The 18,431-nt window shown below is 45.2% G+C and overlaps 2 pseudogenes; both read right to left on the minus strand.

Moving 5' to 3' along the window:
• Positions 1-1,607: 1,607 nt before the first annotated feature.
• Positions 1,608-3,407, minus strand: LOC144251472 (coiled-coil domain-containing protein 120 pseudogene; annotated as a pseudogene).
• Positions 3,408-17,073: 13,666 nt separating this feature from the next.
• On the minus strand, positions 17,074-18,404 carry LOC144251470 (prostacyclin synthase pseudogene; annotated as a pseudogene).
• Between the last annotated feature and the right edge of the window lie 27 nt (positions 18,405-18,431).

Below are 18,431 nucleotides of genomic sequence, written 5' to 3' on the forward strand. Positions count from 1 at the left end.
TTTTAAAAAAATATTTTGTTCAGTTGTAGTTGAACACAATACCTTTATTTTATATATTTATTTATTTTTATATGGTGCTGAGGATCGAACCCAGTGTCTCGAAAGTGCTATGCAAGTGCTCTGTGGCTGAGCCACAATCCCAGCCCAGTACCCCCCCCTTTTTTCTTTTCTTTCTTTTTTCTTTTTTTCAGTATACACATTTATTATAGAAATCTCCTTCCAGTAGTGTCTTGGTCCCAGATCCACTGGTACAAAAAGAAAAGTTTTAACACTAGGTAAAAGAGGTAGGGGAACCCCCAGCTCAGAAAGTCACAGACAGGTATCATAGAAAACACAGCCTGTGTTGTTTAAAAAGTAGTGAATGGAAGGAAAGCCAAGGAGGATGTGACGAGGCCTGTGGCCGTGGCCAGAGGTCACCTCAGGATTGTATTGGCATCTACCAGATACCAGGTTCGACCACCAAAACATCCTAGGATGCAACATACCCAATGGCTCTGCCCCTTGTTAGCCTCCTACAGGGCCTCATGATTGGGGATGATCAGCACAGAGAGGGATAGAGTACCCCATCCAGAATTTAATCCTTCCAAATGTGGGCAGAAATCCAAACTGCCCTGGTTTGAGGGGTGGCAGGGATTTCTATTCACAACAGAGTCTCCTGACTACCCCCCAAAAGGATCCTAACATTGTGGAGGGGGTGGACCTGAACAGAACAGGTTGGGCAGGGGACAGGAATGAACCCAACCAGGATGAGCTCACAGTTTCCCTTTTATAAAATGCCTAGTATTGGGGCAAAGACAGTGAATACTAAAATCACAACTGTAAACAGAAATGGAGGAAGGGGATTGGAATCCCTATTGCATCATTCACTCTCCTTGAAGCTGGCTGAAGTCCCCCATTCCCCATTGTGAGAGAAGCAAGGTAGCAGACACATTCCTGGGTCCTTGGGGAGCCAGGGACCTTGGAAGATCAGGTTGGCGCCCAGCCCAGCACTGAGAACAACCACATCCCAGGGCTCAGTGAGGTCGGCTGTGTGCTCCCAGGACTGGAGCCATGCCCAGACCAACAAGGTGCAAATCAGAAGGGGTAAGACCAGTGTCCATGGGGCCTGGGGGTCAGAACTGGAAGACTGGTTCCCCTATAGTGCAGATCACTTAAAGGAGCCTTTAGCTGGGGGCAGGGTGGGGTACAGGAAGTCTGGTAGTATCTTTAGAAGGGGACAGCAAGAATCTGGAGGACAGGGTGGGGAAGAAAGAAAAGAGAGAGGAAAAGACAGACATTACACAGAGAAAAAGAGTCTCATAAACGAGGCAAGCACAGGAAAGCAGGAAGAGAAAGGTGAGGGCATATGATGTCCCTTCCTCCCAGCACCCTGGCTTCAAGGCTCATTTCTAGCTAACCCGCACTCCTTCTATGATATGGTAAGGAACTACTACCAGTGCCCAAGATCCCCTTCTACCAGGACCCCAAGGACTAATGCAGGTCACACCTGGAAATGATCTGTGCCAACACTACAGCTAGTTTCCTTGTGGTCCCAGTCATTAACTATCATGACTAGCTGATCCCTGGCCTGAATATCTTCACCAATTGCTTCAAGAGACCCCTACTCATCAGTAAAAGCACCCCCCATACCTGCTGGACACAGGGGGTGCATTGAAACTCCCGGAGTGCCACACTAAAGCCTGGCTGGGGGCCCTGTAAGGCACGTGGCCCACTTAATAGCAGCGGGCATGGAGGAAGGATGGGTGTAGTGGGCCCCCATAAGGGAGCATAGGCCCAGCTCCTCCAGGGCAAGGTTCTTGTGGCCACTGCGCTCACCAGTCAGGGTGATATGGGTGGATAGGGACATCCATAGCAGAGGGTTCTGGTGTACCTCTGGACCCTCAGCAGCCTCCAGGGACAGGCCACAGGGCTTGGTATGGGTGGCATGGGTTGGGGGTTCTTGCTGCCAAGAAGGGGGCTGCTGCTGTCAGCTGCATACATAGGTGGTGGACCAGGGAGCATGGTGAGGAGGAGCCCACCGGGCGGGAGAGTGGTCCTGGGACCTCAGCTGCAGGCAGCAGCTCCCCCCAGCCTGTCCCTGCGGGCAAGCCCAGGTCCAAGGGTCCAAGGAATAGTCCAAAAGGAAGTCCCCACATACAGGTGGGAGAGGGGCTTCCGCGGGAAGCAGGAGCAGCTGAGCTAGGTCTGAGGACCCTGCTGTGCAAGAGGAGAAGGCAGGGGTGGTTGGGGGCGCTCATACAGCACCCCATTGCTCTGTCAGACTGGTGGGCCAGTGGCAGGGGGAGCCAGAGGAGCAGGCAGAGAGCCAGCTCCCCCAGCAGCATCCCAGTCCACCAGCAGGGCCTCAAAGCTGTTGCTGCAGCCAGTGAGAGCTGCAAAGAGGGTGGCGTGATCTGAAGCAGGGCGTGCCCTGGCTGCTAGACCGCTGTTGAGAATGGAGGCCTTCGGGCTTGCAGAGCTGAGGGCCAGCGACCCGAGTGGAAGGCACACTTCGCCCCTCAAAACTTTGGAGGCACTCCTGGGCAGGGAGCGTGTGGGGCTGATGGGGCTGGTCATAGAGTTCCTCCTGCTCTTCAGATCCCCATAAAGATCTAATGGAGGTGGTTTCCGCGGGGTTAGCTGCTCAGGGCTCCTCCCCGCCCCCAGATACTGCTTGCAGCTGGTCCCAAGCCTTTGGTGGCAAGGGGCGCTTTGCCAGAGAGAAGCAGCCACGGGGTTCCTCATTATCATGGCTGGCCCCAGACTCTGAGAGGGAGCTGCTCTCAGAGTGTAGAACTTCATCTTCTTGGCTGAGATGAGCTAGGCGTGTGCCCAGGCAGACTCCCTGGGTGCCCTTGCAGACAGCGGCAGTGGCTGCGGAGGGAAAACTGGGAGGCCAAGGCGGGCCCCGACGCCCCCCACTGCTCCTCCAACACATGCAGCCTCCTCAGTGCATCCGCCTATAATTGGCGCCAGCGTCGCAGCTGTTCACCACATAGCTCAGGGGCTGGGGCCAAGCATAGGGCAGCGGCTGCGGATCTGCTGTAGCACCTACACCTCCCCTTCCAGCTCCTCAACAGGGCTCAAGGAGTGGTGCGCTGGGTTAGGATGCAGTGGAGGGTAGGCACGGGCTGCCCCGGCCCACCGCGCACCAACTGGGGCGGTTCACCAAGTTTCAGGGGGCACTAAGGGGGCAGCTGGCCAGTAAGCTCCGCCTCCTGGAGACACACTTTTCGGAGATCCTGAAGTTTCAGGCTCAGGGCCTCTTGCAGGGCCCGCTGCCCGTCAAGCAGCGCCTCCCTCTCCCCCTCAGACGCTCTGAATTCGCCTGGGGGGCAGCCTCCCCGAAGGGGCTGCTGAGCAGTGAAGGTAGGAGAGCTGATCAGCTGACCTTTGACTTCCATCCTGGTGCTGTCAGGAGGCCGTGGCTGATGGTGGACAAGGTATTGGTTCTCTTCCCATTGAGTGGGAACACAGCAAGTGGGAAGCTGGGCAGACTTACAGGTGTAAGTCTGTAAGTCTACTTACTCAGAGGCCATGGGCCACAGCCAGGAGTCTTACCTAGGGTCCTTGCACCGTGACGTAGACGGGGTCCGTGTAGGCCAGCAGGAACAGTGGGCGCCCCCTCCCTCACTGAGCCCTGGTAGTCCCCTTCCGCCCTCTTTTGGTGGGCCGCATTCGGCCCCGCGACTGTTAGCTGTGGAGGCAAGATGGGGGGCGTGCTGAGCATGGGAGAGGTGTACTGGCCCCTCCGCCAGCTGCGGACCCCCGACCCCCACCTTTAACTCAGTGCATCCGCTCTCAGCAGCACCACCACCTCCACCGCTGAGCACGCGACCCTGAGGGAAATGGGAGTGGAGCGCCAGACCACTGCAGCGGCAGAGACGAAGTGCCTCCTTTTTAAATTTTTAATATCCCAGAGCTAGTGAAGAGTGGATAGAGCTAGTTTAGTTGTTTATCAAATACTTTTCTGATAAATATAATGTTCTGCAAGAAAGTTCAATCCGTGGACATCTAATTAATTTGTTCTTGAATTATAATCCTAGAAATAATGAATATTTGATAGTCAAGATGACTTTTAGGAGCCAGATAAAATTCCAATTTATAGTATTGCACTAACACCCCAAATTAAATAGACATAACAGTGAAAGAAAGTATTCTCTTAAAAGCAATGACATGCTTAAGTCAATGTCTTCGTAAATTTTAGAATTTCAGTTATGGAAGATTCTTTACTTAAATTTTCAGCACTAAAATATTTATAAGCAAAATCAGAAAAAAATGGGAAATTAATTTTAGTATTTAGGATGTTGCAGTATTCTCTGGAAATGTTATTTTGCATTTACCAAGTTTCTTTCAATATGTGACATTTCTATGTGAATAACATGACAGGAAAACTGACAGAAATTTACACAGAATAATGGACATTCACTTAAATGTCATTCTTGAAGACAGATCCTAAGAGATGAGTTTGTAGACAATGATTAATAAATGTTCAACAAAATTATAGTAAATCATTAAGATGCTGCAATTAAGGGTCACAAATTAGGGGCACCAAATGGTCCATCAGGTGACAGATGCATACTGCTCATCCAGGCTCAAGCCACGGTCCATAAGTACCCAAACAGAAATTTACCAATTGCTCCCACCAATGGAAATCTTGTGGTAAAAACAAAGAATTAGAGCTCATGTTCCCATGCAGTGATTAACAACTGGGAAAGATAACTTTAAGAGGATTTTTTTTTAAGTTATTACAAACAACAAAACACTTTCAAGGTATTAAAAAGCATTTGAGAGAAAATTGTGAGATCCCACATAAAAAGCAATATTTGAGCTCAGAATACAAATCTGGAGTCCAGAAAACCTAGGACTGTGGGAGCTGCACATCTGTAAGTGAGGCAGAGAGTAAATGAAGTAGTGTGAAGCAGTACAAGTGGGTGGAAATCAAGTTAAAAGGCCTGTCATTACCGGTTAGCACATGTGTGTTAGAAAACTACCCAAGGTCAGAAAAGAACCATCTGACATGATGAAGTGATCACTGACCCTGACACAGGGGCAAGAACAATGTCCATTTCTTCCATCAAGAATGGAAAACAGATGAACCATGATATATAGATGGCAAAGAATCATGGTTAATCCTGAGCAGTGGGGAAAAATTAACAGAGGATAAAATGATTTTCAAGTAATTATTGTGTCCCAATCCAAAGTTCAATATTTGCATATTTATAGGATTACCACATTATCCAACACACACACACACACACATACACACAAAAAAAAGAAAAATTAAAACTGCCAAAAAAAATCATCAGGTATGCAAACAAAGAGAAAATAGAAGGATAATCAGTAGAAAATACAATCAATTAAAACTGACAAAAATTAGAAGATTATAGCATTACTGAAGAAGGCCATAAAAAAGTTACAATCAAGTCAAAGAAGATATCAAAAAATACAAGGTGAAATTTCATAGATAAAAACTAAAATAATATAAAGTAATAAAAATACACTGTGTATGACTAAGAGCAGATTTTAAAAATTAGCAGGAATGAAATAAACATCAAAAGAATGAATGTGAAGTCACAGTGGTAAATAATATTTGTGCAAGACAAATGTGATAATAGAAGCTTACCCAAAATATGCAGAGAACTGTTCAAGATCAACACAAACTTATACGCACAATGACAACAACCACCACCTGATTAAGTAATGAGCAAAATCATCTGAACAGACATTGTATCAGAGAAGATATATAGATGGCAAAGTAACATATAAGACATTCAACATTATTCATCAATGGGGAATTGCAAATTAAAATAAAATGAGGTACCACTATGCACTTATTGGAATGGTAAAAAATCCAAAACACAGATAAGACAAAATTCTGGGAGAATATAGAGCAACAGGTACTCTCGTTCTTTACTGGTGGGATTGCAAAGTGGTACAGTCATTCATCAGTTTGTCAGTTTATTACAAAACTAAACTCCACCCATTTAAATGTGACATTTTAGAGAAAATGCATAAATTTCATGAAAAATAGAAACTATTACAACTCCCCCAAAAAGAAATAGGTAATTTTGAATGGTCCTACATCTATTGAGGAAATTTAATTCAGAATATTAAAAACATCTGAAAAAGAACATTTAGCACCAAATAGTTGCACTGAAAAATTTTACCTATTATTTAAAGAAATAACAACAGCCTACATAGTCTCTTTAGAAAATAAATAGGAAAGAAAAATCTGAATTAATTTCATAAAACTAGTATTTCCCTCATGTCAAAAAGAGTATCCAAAGAAATTGATAGTCCAATAACTCTCATGGACATAGATGTACTAATTGTTAACAAACATTAGCACTCAGAATTAAAAAAAATAATAATAAAAGAACTATATACCATGTCCAAATGGGGTTTTTCTAGTAATTTCACTCCTGGGCATTAATCTCAGTGATACTAAAATTTAATCCATGCAACAATTTGCACATGGTTGTTCACAGCAATTTTATTTGTAATAGCCTCAAAAAGGCAATAACCAAAATTTTTCTGAATAAGTGAATATATAAACTAAGGTACATCAATACCATAGAATACTACTTAGTCTTAAAAAGGGATGAACTATTGATACATGTAAATATTTTAATGGACCTCAAAGAAATTATGCTGAGTAACAAACAACAACCTCAAAGTTGTCACAAACTATGCCTTTACACGATCATGTGCCACAGGACAACTTTTTAGTCAATAATCGACTGCATGTATGATGGTGGCCACCTTCTAAAACCCACAATCCAGTTGGGCTCGGGAAGTGGGACAGGTTTCCAAGTGTTCAAAGAAGATACCCCGGGGTGGGAAATGAGATATAAGGTTTGTTGAGAGACACTTATAGGGAAGCTCCAGGGGTAACATCTGACCCTTGAGATGCTTTGCCAACTAACACCTCAGATCCTCCCGATGTAATTCCAGAAAAAAAGCATCTCAGTCCCTCTTGAGTCTTTGTTCAATGGCAGCTGGCTGACCTAGTGGACTTTCCCCTCCACAGAGCCCTCAGTTCTGCATCACTTACCACAGGGAGAGGGGTTTTGTAAGCCAGGCTACAGAAGCAGTGAGAGTAATAGTTTGTCTTGTGCAGTTGGGACAGGCATCACAAAGAGCATGGCATATACACAAGAAAGCAGCTTTCCACAGGTAACACTAAAGTGAGCACATTCTTGGGAAACCCAAGTAAAAATAAGCATCCTTTAATATAATATGTACCCATGCTCATTCCCATTGTTCCCTTAACTTGGCCAAGATTTGGGGAATAGGGAAGGGTACTTCAGGAAATTGATGTTCTACCATCCTCCTTCTCTTCAAGAATAATACAAGTTGATGAAGGACACATGAAGTTGGACACCGAGGAATTAGCAGGAAGCAAGTTAATTGGCTGCAGCCGGTCCAGAGCAGGACTTTCACGTAAATCAATTCATCCCTCTGAACCCTGAGTCCAGACATATTTAGAACTTTATACCCAGTGTGTAGAGGAATGGGGGTTCAGAGGCTCCCAATTTGCAGAAGTCTACATAATAGTAGTTTTTTGTTTGTTTTCTTTTACAGTAGTGGGCAACAAACCCAGTCCTGAATACAAAAATAAACCAAGGACATTCTCTGAGAAAATTAGTGCTTGGGAAAGGGAGAGTCCTGGGTTCCCCCAGCCCTGGTTTTCAAGGAACCTAATTATCACCATTCACTCTTAACTTTTGGATTGTAAAGGACTTTCCCCAGGATCTAACTATATTTTCCTTTAAAATTAAACACCCCTGTTAAGGCTTGGCCCAAGGCTAGAAGCCAATATCCCTTATCACACTCTGCTTTTGTAAACACACCTTCAGCCTGAAAACTCATACAAACAATCACATATCATTTTATGACTCTGTAGAACCTATAAATACTGTAAAAAACTAGAAAGGGGTGCTCAGAATCTGGAGTGCTGGTCTCCTTCAGGCCCACTGTCAAATTTAGTTATTGCAACAGAGCAATAGGAAATAAGAAGCCTACTCACATTTGAATTCTTTTGCAGAAATCCTTGCTGATAGTCTAAGAACAATTATGGTGAAAGTCTCTGGAGTAGCTTAATTAAGATTGTGTAGAGGGGCTGGAGATTTGGCTCAAGTGGTAGCGCGCTTGCCTGGCATGCGTGTGGCCCGGGTTTGATCCTCAGCACCACATACAAACAAAGATGTTGTGTCTGCCGAAAAACTAAAAAATAAATATTAAAATTCTCTCTCTCTTTAAAAAAAAAAAAAAAGATTGTGTAGAGGGGGTGCCTCTACATAGCCTAACTGTGGAGTTGTCTATAGCAGGTAGGTTTGAATTCACCCTGTGATGTTTGGGCAACAAATTTGCCTAATAAAGCATTTCTCAGAATGACCCATTTTATTAGGAAATACATGACTACATTACATTCTATTAATTAATTAATTGATTAATTAAAATTCTGATTTGTTATATATGACAGCAGAATGCATTACAACTCATATTACACATATAAAGCACAATTTTTCATATCTCTGGTTGTATCAAAGTATACAAAGTGAACAAATCCTAATAAATATTAATGCTAATATTGCTGAGTAAAAAATTAGCCAGATGACATTCATTATTACAACTTTCATAGAATCAAGAACAAACTAAATAAAATAATAATACACATATTTTTTTATGAAGAAAAACACAATTGGTTTTAATTCATGAATTCTAGGGTAGCTTAACAGCATTTCATTAATTATGTTACTTTGTATTATAATATTAGTTTAATATCTGTATTTTAAATATGATAATAAAATGTTAATATTTTCGTTATAGTACTATTTGTATTATAATACTTTAGCTTTTTGTAATGCATGCCAGATAAGGGCTTTCCTACACCCCCCAATTATATATATATATATATATATATATATATATGTATAATTTTTTTCAAATGCCAGATTTCTTTATTCTTAAAATGTGCACATTATAATTTCACTTAAATACAAAATGTCCACTTCTCTTGCAGGTAAGAAGTTTCACTGATATTTCCATGTCAACTGGCTTCTTTTTAATTGAAATCCTTCCATTAAAAATAAATAAACATTTAAATTACTGAACTGTTATACTCATTAGTCTCAATACCTCTTACAATACTTAGAACTTTATAAAACCATCTCACACTTGCTGCACTGTCTGAGCTGGCCCCTCAGGGGTGAGGCTGCTAATGACAATAGATAGCATGGGAAAGGGTAAAGGAGGGTGCTTTGAACTGCAGTCCTGCTCTTCACTCTTCCTAGCTGCCTGCTTTCAACTGTGCCTGTGACACAAAGAATGAGCAGAATGAGTTGTTTTATCCATTTGCTGTTTCATTTTTACAGCAAACAAGACAATTGGGAATGTTTCACCGAAAAAATATTAGAAGAGCTACAAATACCTTTAAGAAGTTTCCTTTGGGAATTTAAACTCAGGAAAAACAGTAGTGCTTATCAACTTGATAGGTAACAAACAGACTTAAGAGGTGGGTACATAAGGTTAAAGGGATAATTCTGTAAGCAGGACCTCCTGTGTTAAACCCCACATGGTTTATTGCAGATAAAAAGCAATTTACCTGCAGATCTGTCTGGCTTAAGTGAATAGGACATGTTACAGTCTGGGGCAAACAACTGGTTACCTACTAGAGAAATGTAGGCCCAAAGAGAAGCTTCTCCTTGCCAAAAAGGTGAACACAAGTTACCCTGGGATGGGATGGATATGAACTTCACACATACCAGATTCCACAGTTCAGGGAAATATGATAATTAGAACCAGTCAGGGTAGGTCAGAATGACCCAGATTTGCCTTGAATTGATTAGAAATCTCCCTTCCATGCACCGGTAAAACTATGTACAGTGGGGACTTGAAAGTCTGATGTCATCCTGCGTCATTCAAAAATTAAGAGGTAGACCTGGCAGAACTCTCTGACAAATTCCCTGGGAACTCCAATGATACAGGAAGGTAGGAGGTACATACTGTCTGTCTCTTGTCTGAGAGGACCCACTCTCTCCTTTGAGAGTGCTGCCTTCTTTCCTTTTTCTTAGCTCTTCTAATAAACTCATGTCTGCTACTCTGACATTTCTGAAACCTTTTTGGTATGATCACAAGAACCAGTAACCTAGGATAGCCTTGGCTGCCCTGTCTCCACAGTGGGCCCTTGGTCTATAACAACCTAATATTTTTACATTTTTGAAAATTTCCATAATACTGGTATCTAACTCAGTGCCTTCTACAGGCTGAGAAGGCTTTCTACCCCTGAGGCACATCATGACCCTTCATTTTTGTTGTTATGGTAACAAATTTATTTTCTAATAGATTTGTTTAGATGTAATTTACTAGCAATAAATTACATATTTTACAAGTGTATAATTCAAAAAATTTTTAAATAAATAGAATTGTGTGGGCACCCAAACCAGGGAACCTGCCTGGATCACTGCTGGCTGGATGTGGACCTCCTGCCCATATAAGAAATAAGCAAACAATAGAAAAAGGAAAGTTGAATTCTATGCAGTTAGATGAATTCGGGGAAACAGCTAGATTGTTATTCTGCTGTTCACACAGAAGCTGTTACATTTTATAATATCTAAAGCCAGGCAAGTGATGTATATGTGTAGACTGAGTGGGCTTTGTTTAGCCCACCCCTTGGTGCCTGGCCAGCACAGGGGTCAGGTAGTTTTGTTTTGTTTTTGTTTTTGTTTTTTCATTTTTATTCTCAGCATGAGCAAATTCGAGATGCAGAAAAGCAGTTTGCAGGAAGTTGCTATTAATTTTAAATGGGATCCGGTTCAGAATCACACAGTATGTATTATTATTTTAGTTAGGTTTTCTTCATCCTGCATGATAATTCTGTGATTTTTCCCTGTTCTTGCACTTAATTCTAGTCCCCTGTATAGTAGTTAACAATTTTTAAATTTTAATTTAACTTTGCTAAGTTGCCCAGGCTGACCTCTTTTACTTGTTTCCAGTTCAGGGTTATTGCCAATAAACTCTTGCAATCATCACTCCTTTAAACCTCAGCCATTCTAGTAGGTGTGTAGTTGTATCCATTGTGCATTTTGTTTGCATTTTCCCCATTGACTATGAATCCAAGAATCTTTTTGATGTTGATAGGCATTTTCTTTTATTTTCTACTGTGAAGTGACTATTCAAATCCTAGTAGCTTTTTAAAATGTTTGTTTGATTCCTATTATTGGATTCTAAGAGTTCTTCGTATATTATTTTGTTATTGGCAAGTATTTTCTCTAATCATATCTACTATTTTTATTCTCTTAATCATAAATGCTCTGTGAAAGAGTAGAAATGTTAATTTTGGTAAATTCTAGTTTATGGATTTCCTTTCTTCTGTGTTTTATTATCTTGGAGTTCTATGCAAGAAATATTTGCTTACTTTAAGATCTCAAAATTTTTTCCTTGTTTCTTCTGGAAATAATATTATTTTATCTTTAATATTTAGACATATGATTCATTTCGAACCAATCTGGCAAACTCGTCCATTGTGTTGACCGTGGAAAGCTCTTGGTGCATATCCTGGATCTCTGCCCTCATCTGCGACTCCTGCTCTGCATCCTTCTGCAGCACTCTGGACTTCAAGGACAGAAGCAGGATCCGAAGGACACTGCAACCAAACTGGAAACAGAGCACTGGCAGCGACGCCCAGCGGCGGGCCTCAGTCAAGCTCATCCGTTCTTCCCAGAGCTCCCTGCAGCCCATGCACTTTTAGGAAAGCTGCAAGGGGACCTCGTGGGTAGGCGCTCCTGCACCTGCGCTGTGAGTCCCACCTGCCGTCTTTCATTGAATGCTGTTTGTAAAATTTATTCCTACACATTTTATATTGTTGATGCTTTCTTGAATTGTTATAACTCAACCTAGATTATGGCTCAGCTCAGTAAGCACCCTATAAAATGTAGGAGGTTAATAGCTACAACAAGGTAAGATCACAGGATAAGTAATGTTAAGTTATCCTGGCTGTATTTAACAGAAGTTAGCCTTGGGCTGGGGTTGTGTTCTATGGTGGAGCGCTTACCTAGCATGTGTGAGGCATATAAATAAAGTCTACTGACAACTAAAACAAACAAACAAACAAACAACAACAACAACAACAACAAAAGCCTAGACTGAGTGACTCCATTTTGAAGTTCCACCATAGTGACCTAGATGTAACCCTAGTTATATAACTTATTTTTTTGTACAAGTTATTTTTGTACTAGATGTATTCGGAATAAGAATGTAGTTATATGCGTTGGCTGGCTGATTGCTAACTTTAGCTTCTGTGTCCTTCTTGCTTGCTTGCACGTACATTTTAGAGGGTGTGATTTTTTTCCCCTTATGAACCCCATAGAACTTGGACCAGGCGCTGTTCCTGGCAGATACAGTTTGGGTCCTGCAGGGAGCAGTTGCCAGGTAGCTAAATAAAGACTCTCCAGTTTGGACAAAAATCGGACTGAGAGTGTTTTCTGAGCGATTGGGTCACAACAGAATGACATCATTTTAAAATTTCTATTGATGAACGTTCATGTCTACTATATATACAATTGATTTTTTATGTGTATGTTCTAGAAGTTTTTAAAAGATTCAGTCTGATTTTTAATATAAGTGATTATGTTTACTCCAAATAAAGTTAATTTTATTTTTTTCTTTTTCGTTAGTATGCTTTTTAATATTGTTTTTCTCCCTTCACTGAGTACATCCACTGAATCTTTAGTAGCAAATGGAAAGAAATGTTATGGACAAAACGCCTTTTGTTCCTGAGGATGTGGTTAAGTATTGTCACTAAGTATTATGTTTCTGGTAAGTTTTTAATAGATTCCCTTTGTCAGACTGAGGAACTTTTTCTGTTCCTAGTTTGCCAAAACTTTTAAACAGAAGTTAATATTGGGTTATGGGAAAAAATACTTTTATACATTTATTGAGGTGGTTTTATGAATATATGTGTATATGCATATTACATATATGTGTAATTTTAGGTTATTAATATGGGAAATTATATTGATCAATTTTGGAATGTTAAATCAACATTGCATCAGTATGTAAAACTTTTGTATTTCATATGTTGTTGAATTTTCTTTGTCAAGTTTTGCTTAGAATTTGTGCATCCAAGATCATGGTGCACTGCTGGGGGTAGGGGGATCATTAGGGAATTAGTGATCTTAGTTTGTACTATTCTCTTGCAATGCTCTTTCCTGTTTGTTTTTTAAAATTTTTTTGATAAGAATAATGCTGGACTTATTAAATGAGTTGAAAAGCACTCCCTCTTCATCTTTCTTTATAGTTTTGTGTAAAATTGCATTACTTCTTTTATAATTGGAATTCAATATTGTTGCCACCTGAGATTGGATTCTTATTGGTAGAAGGGTTTTTAACTAAAATTTCAATTTCTTTTATAGATACAAGACTATTGACTAAATCTACTTCTTCTTGAGTTAAGTTTTGGTTTATTCTTAACTTTGAAAGAATTTATTCATTTTATCATAGTTGTCAAATTTATTGGCATAACGTAATTCATAATATTTTCTGAGTTTTTTTTACCCTTCTTTTTCTTTCTTCCTTCCTTCCTCCCTCCCTCCCTCCCTCCCTCCCTTCCTTCCTTCCTTCCTTCCTTCCTTCCTTCCTTTCTTTCTTTCGGCACAGGGTTGGGTGCTTGCCATTGAACCCAGAGGTGCTTAACCACTGATCCACATCCCTAGCTCTTTTCATTTTTTATTTTGAAACAGAGTCTCACTAAGTTGCTTAGGGCCTTATTAAGTTGTTGTGGCTGGCCTCAAACTTGTGATTCCCCTGTCTCAGTCTCCTGAGCCACTGGGATCACAAGAATGTGCCACCAGGACCAGATGACTTTTCTTTAATATCCTTAGAATATTTAGTGATATAATGCCTCTCATTCCTAATATTGGTAACTTGTGTCTATTCTTAAATTTCCTTGTCATTCTTCAGAGATTTATCAAGGTTATTTTGTTTCTTCTAGGACCAGCTTTTGTTTTTATAGATTACCCCCATTTTTAGAAGTGTTTTATTTAATTGATTTCTAAGCTGATATTTCTTTTTTCTCCAACTTCATTCATTTCTTATTTATTTTTATTTTCTGCTGTGTTAAGGTGAATGTCTTATCCATACAAACTAATCGGGCAGATAATACATGCAGTGACATGTATCTACACCATACCCACCCTTCTACCTCACATACTTTCCCCTAATTTCAATTTCTTTTATAGATACAGGACTGTTGCATTAGTGCGGTACCTATTCATTCTTCCTCTCTCTCCTCCTAAATTCCTGGTAACCATTGATTTTTCTAACTGTCTGTACAGATTTACCTTTTCCAAAATGTCATATAGTTGGAACTTTCAAGTATATAGCCTTTTCAGACTACCATCTTTCATATACCAGTATACACTTATGATTCCTTCATGTCTTTTTATGGACTGATACCTCATTAATTTTTATTGCTGAATAATATTCTGTTGTATGGATGAATTACCTTGTGTTCATCTATTAACCAGGACAGAGACATCTAGGTTGCTTCCCATTTTGTGTGGTTATGAACAAACCTTCCAGGCTTTTGTGTGAACATAAATTTTTGACTCATTAAGACAAATACTTAGGCATAAAATTGCTGGATTGTAAAGTAAAACTATGTTTGTATGTTTATCTTTTCTTTTTTTTTTTATGAAAATAGAATCTTTATTAAATGAGGAAGGCCTAGCAGTCGTGCACTCGTGAAACGCGGGTGTTTACTAAGACAGCAGGAACATCCAAGTCAATTACTTGGGGCGAGACCGCTGCCCCTGGGGGCCTGTCTGGAGAGGGGCAGGTGGCGAGGCCAGCTGCTGTGGGTGGCGCCCCCTGGTGGAGCACATGCCCCTGCGAGGCCCCCACGGGACAGTCCTGCTCCTCAGCCGGAGACCTTGTGTGCTCACCAGGGAGAAGTGGCCGCCCACGGGCAGCCCTGGCCTTGCGCGGCTCTGGGCCTCGGCCACGGCCGCATCCCCTCCCAGCCCCGTTCTTTTTCAGCCGTTTTCTATTTTGGGCAGTGAGCGCTGGCTGGCCATTACTGGCAGCAACCGGAAGACAAATTTAAATTTAAAAAGTGAGTCTGTCTAAAGGAGAATATTTGGGAAACAACTTAAAATACAGGAAAGGAAAAAAAAGAAGAAGAAGAAAGAGAAACAGCCAGCAAGGACAGGGCTGAGGACCCCTCTCCACGCCTGCGGCCTGCGGTTCCCGGGAGGCAGGAGGAGGGCGACACCCGGGCCTTCCTAGCCCTGCAGCCAGCACTGTGCCGCCATCTCTCCCCATTCTTTAACACTTACTAAAAGGAAAAAAGGGAGAAAAGAAAAGTCGAGAAAAATTCTAAAGAGTGAAGCAAGAGCATTTAACTCCTGCCCCAGCGCCTGGGCCGCGGGGGGAGCCTCTTCTCCTGGAGCCGTTCCCATGACCTGCTCCAAGGAGGAGGGACCGGTCCTTCTTTGAAGGCAGGGGAGAACCCAGCCTCGGGGACAGCCCAGCCCAGCCTGGGGGACAGCCCGGCCCAGCCTGGGGGGAGTCGGCAGGTCCTCCCCGCGCACACGCCAGGCTGCAGCCGGGGAGCTCCGGGCTCTTCCGCTGGCCTCCTTCCTTTCCCGCAGCAGCCAGGCGGCAGCGAGGGTTGCCATGGAAACCGGCCGTCCTCCCACAGGAGGCTGCCGGCTCTGATTTCCTGCAGAGTTAAGAAGCAGGCGGCGGTGGGTCACCCAGGCGTGGAGATGGGTCTCCCCGGGGATATCCAGCCTCCTGCCAATCACACCGTCTGTCTGGGAATCCGGGGCTGCCTGGCGACAGAGGGCTGGGGAAGCCCCACACCCCGCACTGCTCCAGGAAGGGACGGACCCCTGGGGCCTCTCCTGTCCACCTAAAGCTCCGTGTCTGTGTCTACGGCTCAGGGTATGAATGCACACTCAAGCCTCTGGCTCTGGGCACTCCAAGGCCAGACAGAATGGCACCCCACCAGCCCTGGACCCCGAGGAACATGAGCCCATCCACCATTTGCTCCTAGAACAAGAAGTGTGGTCCCAGTTCGACCAGTTGATGAGCTGTATGACCCCCAGGAAACCCACTGCACCTCTCTGAGCCTGCTTTCCCATGTACAAAGAGGGCATCACTGTCCTCTCTTCACAGAGACATTGTAAGGAATAGAAATCCATGTCTCCTCGCACGTCACAGCACTCCAGGGGCATCCGATAAGCAGAACCTGCTGTCGATAACACCTGCGGCCACCATCAGGGTTCGCAGGCTGTTTTTCTGACGTCGTTTTTCCTTAAAACTGAGGCAAATGTTGGTTTCCTCACCGACCTGCTTGTTCAAAGGCTAGTGCAGGCAGGTCAGTCGGCTGGTTCCCACCAGCTCGTGACATCACTTCTGCTCCTGTGACGTCACTTCTAAGAGCCAGACGGCCTCAGACTTGGATGCCCTCGGGGCCAGAAGGTACCTAGAGGCAGAGCCTGGGGCCTGTCTCCTGGTCCCCGAGGCAGGGAAGCCCACATCAGAGGACTCTCCCAGAGCCCAGCGCTCAGGGGGGCCTAGGGACCACACCCGGCTGTCAGCTCCTCGGAGATCCTTCTGTCTCTCAGGTGTCCCGTGGACGGTGGGGGGACTCTGTCCAGTGAGTGGGGCACCCAGGGAGGGAGGGGTCCTGAGGGACGCCTTAGCAATCGGGACAGAGCCTGCGCTGTGGACACACTGCTGGGTCCAAGGGGCCTCTCCAGGCCAGCATCTGCTTTGACCGGCTTCGCCTGGACCACACTAGTTGTCAAGGGCTGGGACAGGGACCACCGTGGAGCTGGGGGCCTAGCAGCAGGACTCATGGCCCTGCCCTGTCTGGATTAGCTTCAGGGGACATCACCAGGTGACAGGAGCAAGGTGAGCCGGGGAGGAGTCTGGCTGGGGCTTGAGGTCTGCAGCGGTCCCAGCCTCTGCGGTCTTTCCTGCTGTGTCCTTCGCAGCTCCCGCCCCTCGTCCCCTCAGTGGACACGGCCTCTGGAGCAGCAGGAGAGGGCGATGCGGTGCAGGAAGGCAGAGCCGCGCACGTCAGGGCCGGACGCGGAATCGCACAGGCACGTCGAGTTCCGGCTGCATCAGGCCGAAGCCGTACCTGCTGAGGTGGAACTCGGGGACCTCCACGTCTGCGCGGATCAGCTCCAGGTCGCAGTGCGTCAGCACCAGGACCACGAACTGCTTGATGCTGCTGACGGTGTAGCCCCTGCCCAGGCACTGGTTGTGGCCCGCCCCCCAGGGCACGCTGGGGTGCTTCAGCCGCTTCCCGTCCTTGTAGAAGTCTCTCTTCTCCGACCCGTCGGCGTTCAGGAACCGGTCGTATTTAAACGTCTCGGGATCCGAGTAGGACTCAGGAAGGGGAAGAGGAGGAGGCGGTCACCACGTCGCAGAGAGAATTCCCGCCCATCGGCCATGGGCATAGCCATGTCCACCACCACCTCCCGGGTGATGAAGGGTGCAGCTGTGAGCCTGAGGGTCTCATCCAGCACGCTGTCGAGCACGGGCATGTTGTCTAGGACCTTCTGCGGGAGGGTGGTCATCTGTGAGCCGGACTGCTCTGCTCTCCAGAGGACGCCCTCGAGCTCCCCGCGGACAGCAGCCAGGGCCTCCGGATTCTTGAGGAGGAAGAGGAGGAGCCAGAAGGCAGCAGGCCCCGTGTTTCCCTGTGTGGCCCACAGCTGCAGCACCAGGGCCCACGCCTGCATCTCCTCCGACGCCCCCAGCTCCTCCAGGTGCCGCAGGTAGCTCTCCAGCCAGCTGCTCCGCTGGGCCCGCGTGGCCAGCCTGACGGGGGACAGCAGCTTCCACAGGTGGGCTTTGACGCTGCACACACGGTCCTTATCCCCCACTGACAGGGAGCCTCGCGCCAGCTTGGGGAGCATCAGGTCCAGCTGGCGGAAGGTGTGGTAGACGTCGGCCGAGTGGGCTCTGTCCTGGGCCTGGCTCTCCTGGGTGCGTGTGGACGCCTCCACTCCATACAGGGTCAGGTAGCCGGCTCTGAGCAGAGAGCCGTAGCAGAGGTCCAGGAGGCCCACCTCCCGCCAGCCGCTGGCCCCTTCCGTGGCGTCGCCCAGGAGGACGGAGCGGAGGTTGGTGAACATGGCTTCCGTGAGCGCCTGCAGGTCTCTGTGGACGAGTGTCGGTCTCATCCGGGCCTTCTCCTCCGTGGGGCTGTAGTGCGGGAGCTGCACGTCGAAGATCCTCTCCATGAGGAAGGCGGCATACGAGTGGAAGTCCAGCCGGGAGCGCGGCTCCCACGCCACCCTCTCGTAGGAGTGGGGGTCCAGGAGCACGGTCACGTGCCGGCCCCCCACCAGCACGGTAAAGATGTCCCTGTGCTTCTCCTTCATCCTAGCGAGGAAGCTGGCGGCGTCTCTCCCAAACTCCAAGGC

This window comes from Urocitellus parryii, assembly GCF_045843805.1.
Source record: "Urocitellus parryii isolate mUroPar1 chromosome 13 unlocalized genomic scaffold, mUroPar1.hap1 SUPER_13_unloc_8, whole genome shotgun sequence".
NCBI classification, from domain to species: domain Eukaryota; kingdom Metazoa; phylum Chordata; class Mammalia; order Rodentia; family Sciuridae; genus Urocitellus; species Urocitellus parryii.